We start from the raw sequence: 14,453 nt of genomic DNA, 5'->3' as shown, positions 1-14,453 counted from the left end.
CTCTCTCTCTGGCTACAACAATGGGTCCAGTTGTCATCTGTGGCATATGTATTTCACTCTGTAAACCTATATCTTGCTTTTGCCCTATAATTCTATCTTTCTCTCCTCAATAAACCTCATTTTTGTGCTTGCCTTATTTTGGTGTGTCTTGTCATTCTTCAGCCATGAGCACACCAAGAACCGACATTTCAGATTGCCAAACCCAGCACTCCTACTTTTCCCACACTTATCATCTCTATGTGTAAAAATTTTACATACTTCTCTTCCCAAACTTAATACTATCTATCCTTAAAATCACAAATCAAGCTTCAACTATACTGCACACTTCTTGGGAAACTTTCACTACACTGATTTATTCCTGTCCACCCTTGAATCTTCACAGTCCTCACTTTGCATTTTAGCATTTAATTATGCTAAGTTATTAACTGTATTATGTACTTCATTCTATTGCTATTCAATGTTCTTTAGAATAACATGTCTTATCCCCCCCTCAACTAGATTCAAAACAACTTGTAGATTTCATTTTAAATTCCACTGCATATGGCAGAGCTTTGGATATAAATTTAACTGTAATAAGGACACTTTGGGTTGAATAATGTTATTCGATGGTTGTAAGGCCTATGACTAAGCACAGTTAATATGTTTGAATCTCTATTTTAATATATATGAAAATGCAATTGTGATTTACGTGTCTCAATACATCCGAGAAGCACAATTGAGGACATACTATATGCATAATAATATGCCAAGTGCTATAGATATTAGATACATGGCACAGGGCCATTTACCTTAAAGGCATTATTGTGAGGGAAATAAGTCATAGACTTGTACATGTGCACATGAAGGAAATCAAAATATTTTCCCCCAAAATATATTTCGTTGACGTATTTTGAAATGGTTTTTCAGAGAGCCAGCAAACAGAAGTAACCCACAATACTGTCTTTTGTGGGAGAGACTTACATTTGTAGTGAATCTGCATTGATGCAGACAGGTTTTCTCTGAGGGCTTCTTTTGTCCAGATCTAGGAAAGATTAGCTGAGAGTCTGACACCTCTAAAGGTCTGAAAGAAACTTTCTCTCTCTGAGAGCTGCTACCTGTGAAGTTTCATTTACTTAACAAGATCACTTCTGCTAGCCAGACCTCATCTTCTCCTCCACCATAAACTGTTTTGCCAATATCCAAGCCCCCATTTGTTCTGTAACCTCAAGATGATATATAAGCTTCTTCTAAACCCCACTGGGAGGTGGGATAATCATTTTGTGATTCTCCTCTGTTTACGCATTAATAAAATTGTATGCTTTCTCCTATTAATCTGCCTTTCATGAGTTGATATCTTTAGCAAACCTTCAGAGGGCAAAGGGGAAGTTTTCCCTTGGCACCTTCACACATGAAGATACGAATATGTCAATATCATAGAGAGGTACATACATATTGTTAGAGTAATTTAAAGGAAAGAGAGATTTGTTCTAACTGGGATATTGAGAAAGACTCCCAAAGGAGAAGGTGTCGTTCACAATAATATTATATTTGCACAAGGAGAGATTGACAAAGGATGGGTTCTATGCAAGAAAAGGGAACTGATTATATTTAATTGAAGTGACACAAATTATTAGGCTGCTGGGGGTCACCCTAAGATTTCACTCCAGTTCCATTTCACTCCACTCCAGAGTAAGGAATCTGAGCTCATACGTTTTTTCAGTCTCTATAGTGTTCAAATTATCTATATTTGCAATTTGGCTCTCCCCTAAAGGTAGTCATTTTAAGTGAAGTTTTTCTTGAAACCTATACCCTTTTCTCAGTAAAGAAAAGCTTTGCATATGGATGCTTTCACTGTTCTCTTGAGTATTTAACCAAGACACCCAAGCTTGTAGACTACTTGCTTGGCTCTGGGCTTTGTTTGAGGCTATATAGATCCAACTTCTTTTCCGTCCTTAATATGTATATGAATCAACTGGCTCAATTAGGGCTGGGGCAGCCAAAGCTTCTGCGTTTTCTCAAAGGCTCAAATGTGATGCCGATGCTTCTGGTTTATTGGACATGCTGGTGCAACAAAGATCTACACTGTATATGTTAGAAGAACAGGAACTAGGTGAGTCACATTGACCACACTATCCCTAGCTCTGCTTTTTACATAATAGGAAATTAGTATTACATATTAATTACATATTTAATTATATTTTAATTAATATATTTAGGAAACATGATTGAAAGGATAAAAATGAAAGAAATTAATGTATTTTAGGAAATATATGACTGAAAGAATAAATAAGTGAATGAAATAATAATAAACAGACTACCTACTGTTTTGCACAAGGAGTCTGTTACCCCATAAATGAAACAATATCCCCAAATCACTTTTAAGTCAGCCAATGAAAACTGGAAATGCAGACTTCGGAACTTTCAGGCCCTTTATTTACCAATCTCTGGTGCTTCTACAATGATCAAAACAAAAACAAATAACAGATAATATTCTACCTTTATTGGTGGACTTACTTTACAGTCTTCAAGAGTGCTTTCTTTTACTCAGAAATGACCTAATTCTTTGTGGGTTTTTTTTTTCACTTTGTCCTCTTTTCATAACCTCCTCCTCATAGTCTCTCCCAATCTCCCATCTGTAAACAACCTTCTGAACTCTGGAGAAGGCATTATCACATGTTAGCTCTTCTCAGAGCCTCTTATCTCATTTACCAACTTACAGATTGTAGGTTCCTTAAGGAGGTTAACACTGTCATTAGACTCCCTTCTCCTAGACCCCATCTTCTACACCCATCAGAAAGACCTGTGGAGAGATGATACCTAATAAAGAATTATTCTGGTAAAGAAGGAAAGAATGTTGTGATTGACATTGTTCTAATAGTTTTATCCCAATTTCCGCAAGGCTTGGTGAATGCCATGGCCTGATTAGAAGTATCACATTATGTTTCCGTCAAAAGCAAAATGTGGCAGCATTTAACCATTCATAACATCTAATTCAAAACAAAGTTTAGGACTGACTGATAGAAGAGCAACATTCTTCCTTCTCTCTTATACAAGCAAAATAAATTGTATCTAGGTAAAACCAACCCACCCAATAAAAAGCTCAAGCAGGATTCACGGCCCAGAAAATATGACACAGAAAATTATTCATTACTGTTTATGTATCTAATTTGTTTATAACACCCCAGAGGTGCCATTCACCCAGATTTCAGAGGATAAAAAAGAAAATAATTAGTAAAGAAAGAAACTTTGACTCCACTGAAATAGGAACTGAAGGAGGGGTACATATTAAAATCACCCATGCTTTCAAATATTTTGTTTAAATAAGGTCCGCGTTCAGTTTATGTTAAATAGTGCTACTAATGATGGGTTTCAAAAAACACTTTAGATTTTTGTTGTTTTAATCATTGCAACCTAACTATTTAATTTTTTAAAAAGGAGCCATCCAAAATCTCAAAGACTTTTTTTATGTATTCCTATGTCAAAATGGAACAAAATAAAAATGTCCAAATAAAAATATAATTTTTGAGAGTATTTATTTATTACACTTATTCATTCATTTATTCATTTGTAGAAAGGGCCTAGACCAGGGGTCCTCAAACTTTTTAAACAGGGGGCCAGTTGACTGTCCCTCAGACTGTTGGAGGGCCATTGGAGAGTGCGGTGCACATTCCACACATGCCCACTGTGGGCCTGGGACGAGTGGACTGCTAAGCAGGACAGGCAGCGCAACAAAAACACCCGGCGGGCCAGATAAATGTCCTGGGGGGGGGCGCATGTGGCCTGCAGGCCCTAGTTTGAGGACCCCTGGCCTAGACTTTAGGACTTCCAAATAAAATATATCAGGTTTGATATCCATGCTTTTCCTTTGATACGAGAGAAATTTCAATCAATTTATTTGACTTCTGTAAGACTCTGTTTCCTCTTTGGTTTTATGGATACCTTAACAGCTGCTTCATAGGTTGATGTAAGAATTGAGAACTTAAAATAAAGTTCTAAGCCACCCAACTGACTGAAGAGACTTCCTCTTGACCTAGGAGACTTGAGAGACCCTTAAAACTGAAATCCAGGACATGACAGGACAGATAGGAGGTGGACTCTATACCCCCTCCCTCATTAACCACCACTGGGCTTTCTTCCCTAAGGGCTAAACAGAACCAGCCCTTTGAAAAGATTTGCTCCACTGCTGATTTCAATCAACCACCTAATGCTGGCCACTCCTCCGGTTTTGCAGTTTTAGCACTATAATGCCCAGCATTCCTTCCTGGCAAGAGACCACTGACCATGCAACGGTTCCAATGAGTCTACAGAGGATGCACAGTGAGGGTTTTCATGTCCTCTGCTTCACTTTTTGATGTCAGAGAGCCAAAAGGATCTTGGATCATGCTAACGCTGCCCTTTTTTGAAGATGGATCCCATGAAGTAGCAGGAAGCTCAATTGCACATGTGCGTGCTTCTCCTTTCATAAACATTCTTGACTCCTCTTGTAGCTTGTTAAGTATATATTAATATATTCAGCCACCCCACTCCACATGAATTCTTATTCCCATTCTCCCTCCCTCAACGTGCTTGCTCTCACCTTCTGGCCAGAAGCCTGCAAGATGGCCAGTCTCCAGGCTGCAACATTTTATGAGAAATAAAACTCTCCTTTCCAAATTTATGAACCTTGTCATTCTTCAGTTGACATGATGCAATAAGATAATATATGAAAAGCACCAAAATTAGTGTCTGGCATATAGCAAAATAGCAACAGGTGTTAGTCCTTTTTGCTTCCTCCACATGTTCTCAAGTTTTCTATAACTAAAACATAAAGGCAGGGAACAATCCCCAGGACTATATTTAATATGAGAAAATTGTGTTTTCTGTGTCCAACATAGAAAACAAAACAAAAAAAATAAACCTGTGCTATCCACACCATTCTTCCTCTCCCCTTTACCTACTCTGTAAAATGCTGGAGTAGACCCTGAAAAAAATTTCAAGTAATTTTGACCTTGCTATAGTTTAAATGTTTGACCTCTCCAAAACTCATGTCAAAATTTAGTCGTCATTGTAACAATATTAAGCAGTGGGACATTTAAAGGAAGTTTAGGTCACAAAGGCTCCCCACCCTCATGAAAGAACTGACGCTGTTATTTCAGTAGTGGGTTTGCCACCCCCTTCTCTCTTTTTGCCCTTTTGCCATGTGATGCCTTCCACCATGTTACAACACATAAAGAAGGCCTTGCTAGATGCTGGCCCTCATTAGACTTCCCAGCATCCAGAGCTGTTCTGTTCATTATAAATCACCCACCCGGTCTGTGGTATTGTATTGCAGTAGCACAAAGCAGACTAAGACACACCTTCACGCCCAAATCTAGCATGAGCTAGTGGCTTCATTTCTTTCTTCTTAGTGGGCTTTTTCTATTTTCATAAAGCTTCCAAGCAATGGAGGCAGCTCCAAAGCAGAAGGTATATCAAAGTCTCACACCAGAGAAGAAAGTTAAAATTCAAGAGTACATTAAAAATAAATAGACATCACACCAAAGAGAATATTTGCTTAACATTGCTACCATTTATAGTCTCTTGGCTCCCATGAATCAATTTACTTTACTTTCTAAGATTATAATCTACTTGTGTGACAAGGGTTCACTTGTCTTCAATCCCTATCAGGGCTCCTCCTCAGCAGGGGTAGAAGAAACAATAGGTATATTGAGTCTAGAAGTTATTTTGGCCATTAAAAGTATCTGGAATATGTTAAGATACTGAGTAAACAACAACTGATTGTTGGTGGATCATTTCTGGTGTTCCATTAAAGCAACATACTATCACTACACCCTATTAATTGGTTAATTGCCTCGTTCATGTATTCAATTATTTGCTCATTTAATCTTGTGTTTATTTGTCCAAGAATCATCTATTGATAATCTCATATTTGTAAACCAATAGGTGAGGTACAGTGGAGAATACATATATATAGGAACCACTTCATGGACATGTGACAAGTTACAATCACATAGGGGCTTACACTTGGCATTTAATGCTCTATAGTAACTTCCTTGAAATTCTTCATAGTTTTACCTTTGAATCCATATTGTATGAGTGAAGTTTGACAGGACAATGAAGCATGCATTATGGATAGCTTACACATGATCCCACCTCCAGCCACCTTCCAAGGATGGGTTCTTGGCCACCTGTTCTCTGTCCCCTAGCTTCTTGAGCTGCCCCTTTCTCACACATGCCCACTACCTGCTGCTACCTGCCCTGCCCACTCTCCAACCCTAATAGGGGCCTGGGCACAAGGATAGAGAGGGTCAGTGTTGGGCATGTGCCTAGAAGTATCTCAAAGTGGGGCATGGCAGCAGCCCCATGAGATGTCAGCACCATTGTGCTTTGGAGGGCAACTTGGTGGGGCCAGCCTACCTAGTGCATCCTAGTCCAGCTGCTTCAATACTGCTTGGTGGAGAAGTCACCTCTCTACCGTGGGTTGAAGCAGTGAGCTCATGGGAATGGTAGATGCCTGGCTTGACTTATAGAGGCATTGGTCTGGCAACCATCAAGAGTGGAAACCCAGCCTCTTGGTCCTGCACGTGCACATGTGTGCATGCCAAGTCACAGGGTAGGACCCTTCAGTGCTTATTAGAGTCCATACTTACCTTTTGAATGTCCCTGTAACAGAAGGGTTACAATAGCAAATAGCAAATAAAAACACGTTTCTTTACAAGTCAAAGTAGGACTGTGGAGGAAAGGACAAAATAATTTTCCTGATTTTTAAAGAAAAGCCCCACTTGTGGGGGGGGGAGGGCATTTATTGAAACCTTAAAATCTGTTCCCCCATAATATGCCGAAATAAAAAAAAATAAAAAGAAACAACAGGTACAGAAAAAAAAAAAAAAGTATGTAACACTCCTTGTTTTTTCCCTAAAAACTTTTGTCTCTTTTTACCTCCCTGAATACACACATATTATGGCACATGTGTTTCCATTGCAATGCCCTATTCCCAAATAAATATTATTTTCTTTTAAAAAAAAAAAAAGAAAAGAAAAGCCCCCACATTTTTTTATACTGGGCCCACAAAATTGTGTAGTTATCCCTGCAACATGAGTAAGTCAGTCTTGGGTTTCAAAAAGACTATAAGTTTCTATTAAATGAGGAAAGCAAGTTTGATATAAAAAGGTCTTGTGGTGTCTCCTCCTAAGACTCCCACTTCCCACAATATTCTACATTTGGCCTGCCATTGGCCAAACTCAGCATGAAGCCTGGAAAATGCAACCTTTAGGAATCAGTCCCCCTGTAACAGAGAATATGACAAGAGAAGGCAAGGTATAAAACTGGAGGAAACAGTTCCAAGACTGACAAAGGAAGAGATTTCTACACAGAAAGAAAACTTAACATACAAGAGCGATAGATAGTAAATACTCAAGGACTTTGTTCTATAGAAGCACAGAAAAGGCAGAGAAAACCACAGAATTGTAACAGAAACATCATCTAGGGGAGGTTTCCCAGCCTCTTTCCATACTTAAATCAGGTTAGAAATTACATCCTTGAGAAGGAGAGTTTCTTTACTCATCTTTATATTTCTCAGGATCTTGTAGGCTAAGGATACTCAATAAATCTTTGATTTAACTGAATTTCACCAACTTCACCCCCATTCCACACATAAAGCACTAGTGTCAAATAAGCAATATGAATGGAAAGTGGCAAAAACCAACTTTACTCATATCTCTCCCCATTTCCTTACATTGCAGTAGGGGCAATCTACTGAATGCCTCTGGATGGCAAGACTCCATCAGGAACATGAAGTTTCTGGGCACCTTGGTATATTTTTCTGGACCCATGTATCTTTATTTTGAATAGTCCTTTGCTTGGGGTTAGGAAACTGCAGAAAAGAAGTTCCCAGTGGTAGAAGTCCCTGAAGAGACTTTGTAAATAAGACCTTTCCCACCCTTTTACTTTTCATCTCTTATTGGGCATATAGTGGCATACCTCCATCTTCTTTCTGCTGAGAAAGAAGCCCTGTATGTATGTCTACTCTATTGGACGAAAGTGAATGCAGTCATCTGTAGGCTCTCCTCCCCACACATACATGATCTACTTGGTCCTCAGAAACATTTAAACATCCTTAGCACAAACACACTCTGAGAAGTAAGAACAATTCCAACACAGCAATACTCTCCTGCATTTCCTGCCAAATCCCATACCTTCCCCTGGAGATCCAGGATACAGTCAGTCAAATCCCAATCCACAATCTCTTTTTGTTCTTTAGGCATCAACTTAGCAACTGGGGTGATACACTACATTCCCATGCTCTTTCAGTGACTTCTTTAGGCCCCCATCACCAACCATATGGTTCCAAGGTAGCAGGACCATGCTCTCCCTAAAGGATAGTGAGAATTATAGACTCAGCAATAGCTGTATTCACACAGACTTTTTTTCTAAACTCCTCAGATCTCTGAAAACTCTGCTTTTAATTTTGATCTGGCTGAGAGGTTTAAAAGTTACTGAGCAGATTCATAGAATCATTTTCTTGTGCACATGTATGTAGGAAGGGAAGGACAGTTCCTATCTCCAAGTGATTCTCCTCTCTTGATATGTGTAGAATTGGTGCCCCAGCGAAAACTAAGGGGGGGAATAATGTCACTCTAAAGTTACTATTTACACAACCATTTTGAGCCAACAGCAATACAATGAAGAAACTCTTCAAGTTTATTTGGGTATTCAGTGGTGATGCTGAAAGGAGTAGTGGAAGGTTCCAAAACACTTCTATAGTACCTTCTAGCATTTTGCATTTATGCTAAACTGTGGATCAAAACACAATGGAGAATTTCCCTTATCAGGCTAAAAGAAAGAGAGAAAAGGAATCAACATTCAGCAAACCAATTTTCTATAAAATCTTCTCTTTGTTTCCCCAATCTCCATCCAAAAGCAGGTTTAGTTTTCCTCATATTGTTAGCTGAGCATATTTCTAAGCCTAAGCCTATGAATCTGTCCTTGATTACAATGTAGTCTGTAACTGGTTTAGCTTGGGGTCACAAATAAAATTTTCTGAGAAAGTAATAGAAATATGAGTAGGAAGTTCCCACCATTCTTCTCAAACTCCTACCCCATTTCTTCTCTGCAGAATGCAGGCTTCTTCTACAGAAAGGCCCATGGGTATGGGCTAATTTGCACAGTGGCCTTAGAAGGGACTGTTCTAATTGCTTCAGCTGAAATCCATTTAGTTTATAGCCCAATAAAATTCTGTGTGCAATGGTAAATAAAACCATGTGGATGTGGTCTCAATGCACCATTCTCTGGGCTTCATTTGCAGCCTGCGATAAATTAAGACAGGGTTGGGGGAAAGATTAAAAAAAAAACATTGTGCAAATGGATGCAATTAGCTAAAACAGTATATTTTTGGCCTCTGATGATGTCTGCTTACATTCAATCCTCACTTGAAAACCAATCCTCATTTGAAAGCAAACTAGAAAAATCTCTGTAATACAGATGGACCTTATTTGGCTGGATGTTGATGTGCAAAGACACCTTTGTACATTAAATTGCAGTGTTGACTTCTGCACTTGAAATTTCATTTTGTCATTTTTAATCACAATGAGCAAATGTCATCCTTAATAATAACCCTCTGCTTCTTTATAATGCTTTTCAACAAAGGCCCTGAAAGCACTTTTGCAAATATTAATAAACCGAGATTCACAACAACTCCCAGAGGCGTCTGTATTGCAGGCTGAAAGAAAGCCCAAAGTCATGGGGTGACTTTGCTAATCCACACAGGAAACTGAGCTCATGGAAGAGAAATAAGGGCTATCATTCTGGTTTAAGTCAGCCTCACCTCATTCGTGATCTCCAGGCATTTTCAGTCATAACCTGAGTCTCAGGGGCCAAGGAATGAATGAAGGACTATTTAAGCTCTTCCTAAGATTTATGTTAATTTTTTTCCTGCTTCTTGAATCCTATCTATATGCTGTTAACTCCCAAATTTATATATCTCATCCAATTTGTCTCTTGCTTTCATACTCAGATAGCCAACAGCCTAGACATCTACCTGACATCTCAATTTTAACACATTCAAAACCAAACACATCATGCCCTCTCCTGAAACCTGTTCCTCCCTCAGTCATTCTCATTTTAGAAAGTATTATAGTAACTTATCTCTTCTAGTTTATCAATTCCCAAATCTTGGAGTCATCTTTGACTCCTCCATCTCTTGCACCCCATGTTACATTATCCATGAATCTTGATGGGTCTACTTTTTAAATAAATCCAGAGACCAAACACTTTTCACCACTTTTTCCTTGGCCTACATCATTATCATATCTAGCCTGGACTACTATAATAGCCTCTGAACTTATCCATCCTTAACTACTAGTCTATCTTTTCACAGCAGACAGATCCATCCAATTAAAGTGTAAGCCAGTTCATGTTCTCCCTTGCTTGAAAGCCTTCAAAGAATTCTAGTCTCATTCAGGGTAAAATCTCAAATCCTTACTAAGGTCTACAAGGCCTTACATGATCTTGACCTTCTATCTTTCTGATTTTATGAATTGCCACTTCTTCCTCCCTCCTTTAGCTTCCACCCAACTGTATTTTATGCCTCTCAAATAAGCCAAGCATGCTACTGTCTCAGTGCCTTCATTTACTAATCTTTCTGCCTGGAATGCTCTTCCTCCAGATATCCAAAGCTTGCTCCTCCTGTTTTGTAAATCTCTGCTCAAACATCACTTTACTAGCAAGAACTTCCCCAACCACCTTATATAACATAGTACTACCCTTCACAACTCTCTAGGCCAACAATCTTGTTTTATTTATTTTCATATCATTTATTGGCGCCTGGCACCAATTTCTGTTATCCTTACCTGTAAATGGCCATTGTGGCCAGAGAAATGCTATATACTGCAATCCTATAATTGCAGAAATTCTCCCCATTATTCTTATTCTTCTGGGCTGCCTAAAGACCCTTCCCATTGCTTTTTGGACTGCCAGGTACTTTCTCCTATATATAATGTTCTCCTTGATGCTCAGAAATTTGGAATTTCCCAAGAGAAGGGGATGGGGCTATGAAAAACTTTTATTCTGCTACCTGCCCTATGTCATTGGAAAACTGAATTTTGGCTTCTGAGTTTGGAATCCAGAGAGTTTTGTATGTAGAATTAATATGAAAAGCATGGGTAGTTTCACACCTCAAGTGCCTATAGGTTAGTGTTTCATGAGCTAGCCTGGGAGTCTAACATATATTTATAATATATTCTAAAAGAAAATATGAAGTCCTAGATATTCTTTCAAACTCAGCTCAGGTGTAACCTCCTATTATTAGTTCACTCTTGCTGTATAACACACTACCTGAACATTCAGTGGTTAACAAAAACTCATTAATCTATGGGCAGTCAATTTAGGTTGAGCTAATCTGAATGGTTCATCTGTTCTCCGCTGGGCTCCCTTGAGAATCTGCAGTCGTCTTCTGCAGGTTGGCTGGTTGCAAGCTATGGCAACAGGGGTAACTAGATATTTGTCTCTAACTCTTCAGCAAGCTACCTCTGGCCTATTTGTATGTCAGAATCAAAATTCCAACAGGAAAAGTAGAAGTATGCAAGGCCTTTTGAAGTCTGCTCTTGCAACTTGTTTCTGTCACTCCCTATTTGTCAAAACAAGTTATAAAGCTAGCTAAATTCAGATGATAAGAATATTAGACTCTCCCTTTTAATAGGAAAAGCTGCAAAGTTAGACTGCAAAGGATGTGAATATAAGAAAGGTGAAAAATTAGGCACTTTTTGGGGCAATAATTCTACCATACCTCCTTTTTGATATTTTGGCTGCAGTAGAGTTAAGCCTCTCTTTTATGTGCTTCCATATCACCCTGTGCCTACCTCTAATACAAATAGGTTTTTGTTTTGTTTTGTTTTTTGTTCTTTCTTTGTCTCCCCTGCTAGAGAGTGAATTCCTTGGGGACAAAATTCACACAGGTGAGGGAACCTTGTATTTGTTCAACAAATGTTTATTTAGTCAGACTAAAAATGGATAAGTGATGATAAATAAGCAAATTATTAATTAAATGTAACCAACTTAGAATTCTTTGAAAAATAATTCTTCAATTGTCAAAGATTACATTGCATTTTACCTTTAAATTTGAAAGCAATATTGTCATAATATTTTGAAGAATTTCTTGATAGTAGGTCATAGATAAGCCCTTAAAGTTCTCCAAGATTGAACCTTCCTGAATTGTTATAACTGAGAACGAGGCATATTAGAAACAGAGACACTATTTTATTTTTATTATATTTTTTTATTTCAGCATGTTACGGGGGCACAAATGTTTAGGTTATTTTATCAATTCCCCAGATCCAATTCAAAAAGTCATGTCTACTTTTTACTAAAGTGAATTCTTTATTGCCAGTTGTCTTGATAAAAGCTTTGAAGTTCTCCATCAGTATTCTACTAAAGCAAAAATATAGATTCATTAAAGAGTATATACATCTTTAATTCTTTATTATTAAAGGGTAAAATATTCAGTTCTCTTTTTCTGTTTTTATTCTGATATTACCATAAACATATCAGTTGTTTGGAGATGTTTATCATGCCAAATTATGGTGTATCTTACAAAGACCTTCTTGTTCTTACTTTCTGTTTTCTCTTCTGGCTTATAATTTAGTGACAGAAAGGAAGTGAAAACAATAACCAAACAAACAAACAAACAAAATGAGAAAAGAAAACTCTAGCAGACTAGTTGAATTCAATCTGAATTTTTCTAGTATTTTTTTAAAAGTATAAAACACTTCCTACCTCATTTTATAAGGCCAGCATTACTCTAAAACTAAAACCAGGCCAAGATATCACAAGGAAAGAAAACTACAGACAAATCAGTATCCCTTAAAGATAATGCCATGTAAAAATCTTTATTGAAAGATTAGCAAATCAGATATTGCAATATACAAAAAAGTATAATACATCATGACCAGGATTCAAATGAGATTCAGCATTGGAAAATTAGTAAGTATAATTTACCCTATCAACGGAATATAAAATAATAAGCATGTGATTATCTCAATAGATGCAGAAAAATTATTTAACAAAACTCAAAATTCATTCATGATGAAAACTCTCAATAAAGTAGGATCAGAAAGGAACTTAATGTGGATACAAATTCAATATACAAAGATTAACTGTATCACTGTATATTATCAATGAACTATCAGAAATTAAACCTAAAAAACCAGAACCCTTTACCATACCATCAAAATCATGTTTAAGGATAAATAAAATAAATATGTGCAGAATTTATATACAGAAAACTACAAAATGTTGCTGAGAGAAACCAAAGAAAACCCAAAAATATAGTGTGATATACTAGGTTTATAAACCTAAAGTCAATGTTGTTGACATATCAATTTTCCCCAAATTGATTTATAGACTCAATGGTATATTACCAGAATTAAAATCTTCTGCTCTTATTAAGACATTGTCAGAGAAAAGAAAAGTTACAAATTGGGATAAAATATTTTTAACAAACATATCCAATAAACGGCTTAAATCTAGAATATGTTTATAGGAACTCTCAGAACTCAATAATAACAACAAAATATAAATAAATAAGTGGACAACAGACTTGGACAAACATTTTATCAAAGAAGACCTATAGAAGCAAATAAGCACATGAAAAGATGTACCACATTATTAGGAGACTGAAAATTTAAATCACAATGAACTACCACTACATTACCTATAGGATGGCTAAAATACAAAACTGACAATATCAAATGCTGATGAGAATGTGGACCAACTGGAGTTTTCATTCATTGCTTGTGGGAAAACAAAATAATACTATCACTTTAGAAAACTGATAGTTTCTTGTATAAACACACATTCGCCTTTTTACCTAGCAGTCCTGCTCCCATGTATTATCATATATCTTCACAAGTGCCTGTACATGAAAGTTTATAACAGCTTTTTTTCATTATCACTAAAAGGTAAAATAATGCAAACATCTATCAAATAATGAATGAATAAATAGTTTTACATCTATGCAAAGGAATACAACTGTGCAATAAAAAGGTAAAAACTACCGATATATGTAACAAATTAAATAATCTCTAACGAATTTTGCTAAATGAAAACAGACAAAAAGGGCTACATATATTAAGATTGTATTTTATATAAATGATATATACATTTTTCAAAAGGCAAAATTCTAGGGTCAGAAATCAGATCAGTAGTTTCCAGGCACTGGGACTGAAGATGTGGCTTGACTACAGAAGTGAAGGAAACTTTGGGAGCATTCTAAATCCTGATATTAGCATTACTGCACAATTGTATAGCTCGTATATATTTATTAAAACTTACTGATCTGTACACCAAAATAGATGACTTTTACTCCTGTTAATATGTCACGCTAAACCTGACATTAAAAGGTCATAATCGGTGAGTATACAAGGAAAAGCTTTAGCATCTTTTCCCCTTGTTCCTTTAAGAAGTCAGCATTCAGAGATCTGGGGCAGGAAGACAGGGCTCCC

The sequence above is a fragment of the Microcebus murinus genome, chromosome 1 (assembly GCF_040939455.1).
Source record: "Microcebus murinus isolate Inina chromosome 1, M.murinus_Inina_mat1.0, whole genome shotgun sequence".
In the NCBI taxonomy this organism is placed as follows: Eukaryota; Metazoa; Chordata; class Mammalia; order Primates; family Cheirogaleidae; genus Microcebus; species Microcebus murinus.
Note: the sequence above shows the minus strand (reverse complement) of the source record.